The sequence below is a fragment of the Nicotiana tomentosiformis genome, chromosome 5 (genome assembly GCF_000390325.3).
Source record: "Nicotiana tomentosiformis chromosome 5, ASM39032v3, whole genome shotgun sequence".
In the NCBI taxonomy this organism is placed as follows: domain Eukaryota; kingdom Viridiplantae; phylum Streptophyta; class Magnoliopsida; order Solanales; family Solanaceae; genus Nicotiana; species Nicotiana tomentosiformis.
Genome location: NC_090816.1, coordinates 15,727,268 through 15,730,244, shown reverse-complemented (window position 1 = coordinate 15,730,244; position 2,977 = coordinate 15,727,268). Strand labels below are relative to the sequence as shown.

General features: G+C 37.4%; 1 non-coding gene across 1 annotated transcript; it reads right to left on the bottom strand.

Annotated features, from left to right (window-relative positions):
* Positions 1-2,665: 2,665 nt before the first annotated feature.
* Positions 2,666-2,772, bottom strand: LOC117278904 (small nucleolar RNA R71). Its single transcript, XR_004509259.1, has one exon. It is a non-coding gene; the product is annotated as a small nucleolar RNA R71 (small nucleolar RNA).
* Positions 2,773-2,977: the final 205 nt, after the last annotated feature.

The following is a 2,977-nucleotide window of genomic DNA, read 5'->3' as shown; positions in this document are numbered from 1 at the left end:
CATGTCTACCCGTATTTCATTAATTATAGCATTTCATGTCTTGATTGTTACATGCCTTAATTGCGTCCCATGCCTTAACTTATTACTTGTCATATATTATTCTCGCATTATAATGCTAATTTCTTTCATGCTTCTATGCTTAATTGATATTTGCCTTAATTGTCTTACTGGTACCCCTTTATCTGTTATATATTTGACAGTCTTGCTGATTAGTATTAAGTGTAGCCTTCCAAGATTTGGTACGAGATTCCTTCTTGATGTGTAGTTTTTATATTCGTTAACTGTAGAGATTCTTGTGATTCGAATTGTTAAATTGATTGCACTTAATTATTTATTTTTATTGATATGGTGGGATCGGGTGGCACGCCGCAATAGGTGAAATAAGTGTGGATTGATATGGTGAAATAAAGAAGGATTTATATTGATACGGTGTTGATGTTAGGCTGTAATCTTGTGTTTTAGTCATTTATTACATTCCAATTTACTGCACTTTAATTGAGTTTGAGTGTTAATTGCTAGTGTTTTGCACTAATTGTGTGTTTTATGCCTTGTAGGAGTAATTCCGAGCTATGTAGATGTTATGGAACTAATTCGAGCTAATTGGAGCTTCGAAGTTTGGGTAAAAGCCCAGAGGAATAAGCCGGAATCGTGTTCGGGGGTCGAGGATCACTTCTGGGTGTCAAAATTCAAGGAAGAATAATCTGCTGAAAAATGCACTGGTGCGACGCACTGGGCGACGCACAGTGCGACGCATCAGTGTAAAAATCTGTGAGAAAATAGCAAACTTCAGAGACTTGGTTTTTGGGGTCGGTCAGAAAAAAGCACTAATGCTACGCACCCTGCTACGCACAGTGCGACGCATGAAATACAATAAGTTTGCAAGTTTTCCTATTTTGCCTAGGAAAGGGTGATTTCATTTGGGCCCCACCCTACTTGGTATAAATACATGTAAAAATGGTATTTTCTGGACTTTTGACACATCTAAGACCTAAGGAGGCTAGAGAGAAGATGGAGAAGCCAAAGCACAAGGAATTCATCATTCAATCCTCACTCGAGACAAGAGTTTGGATCGTTTAATGCTTTTCTTTATATTTGTGATGAATTACTCCATATCTATGGAGTAGTTCTCTTTAGGGATTGATGTATTTGGTGTTTTGATGATTGTTTGTGGATATTAACTCTAGTTTTTATGTATTGAATTATTTTGGGTGATTTAATAATTTTATCTATATTCACATGTTCATGTAATCGAGAGAGGCATAACTTTGGATGTTTTTGCATCATCTTGTTGGTTGAATTTATTGATTCTTCTTAGTAATCGAAAAAGGCTAGTTAAAATATTATTTAGACCTAGTTAGGAGGATAATTGAAAGAGGTTCTCCTAAAGACCAGTCCACTATGAATTCGTGCATATCTTCACCGAGCATAAATTGGTTCATATTGTGAGGTTGAGACTTAATCGAGAGAGGAGTTTGTACTAAACGTTTGAATTAATAATTGAGTGAATTCGAGAGACTTACTTGAACATTAGAAGTGAATTAAAGAGAGTTAAATCCCAGACAATTATCTTGCACCTATCCAACCAACCCCAATTTTCTCCTATTGATAACTTCTTTGCTTAATTTTGTTTAATTGTCATTAGTCAATTAGATCTAAAGTCTTAGTTAATTTTAGTTCTTAATCATATAATCTCAATTGTTGATCATCTTGGATAGCAATCTAGCTACAAGCTACGAAAATACTGTTTAACTCCAATCCATGAGGATACGATAATTTTCTATACTATCTTTGACTAGCGAGCATATTTAAGTGTGTGTTTTGAGCTCGACAAATTTTGGAGCCGTTGCCGGGGATTGGCAATCAATAGTGTTTGAAATAGTTTTTAGTGCTAATTCAAGATTTTTTTTTTGTTTTTTCCCTTTTTACGGTTGGTGTTCTTTGACTGTGCGCAGGTTACAGGTTAGATTGGTGCATGACTTGATCTTCTGGGAAAGAATTACTGCCATACGAGCCAGAAATAGAAAAACAACAACAACAATTGAAGAAGGAAAGAAATCTCACCAAGACGTTAGAAAAGGTTGGGCAATCCTCAACCAAAGATATGGCCGGAAATGGTGAAGATAATGTGGACCTGGCTACGAGAGAGGTAGCCCAACAAAGAGAAAAAGTGGCACGAAATACTGAAGAAGCAGGTTTTAGAGATGCACAACATATTTATGAAGAAGAGAGGGGTCACAGACTTAATCAAATTCAACCTGTGGGTGCAGGACATTATAGAAACATAGCTCCCGGTGCTGGGAGACCACTTGGTGATTACTCTAGACCGGTCTACAACCAAGGTTTGTCAAGCATTTGACCAGCTCCAGTTATAACAAACAATTTCGAATTGAAGCAAGGGTTGCTTCAAACTCGGCAAAACTGTTGTGTCTTCAGAGGAAAGATGAACGAAGATCCAAACAATCTTCTAATGGACTTCGAGAAGATCATGAACACCTTTCAATATAATGGTGTTTCACAAGATGCAATTTATGTAATGGCATTCCCCTTCACACTGAAAGATGATGCGAAACAGTGGCTTCGAAGCTTGCCTCAAGGATCAATTCGAACATGGGAGGAGATGACCGTAAAATTTCTTAACAAATATTTCTCCTCAACTAAAACGGGCAAGTTTAGAAGAGAGATCCATAACTTCTGCCAGAAAGATAATGAAACAGTTTTTGAAGCTTGGGAGAGGTTTAAGGAGATAGTCAGAAAGTGTCAACACAGTGGTATTGAACTCTGGATGCAACTTCAGGATTTTTGGGATGGGATGACACCGGCCTCACGCAAAACATTGAGCAATGTAACTGGAGGTCCATTAATGAAGAAGACACCATAGGAGATAGTCAATATTCTCAATGAATTATCTGAAGATGCAAATCAGTGGCCCTCTGAAAGTCCTGAAAGAAGACGGGCGAATGATGTTCACCCAGTTGAT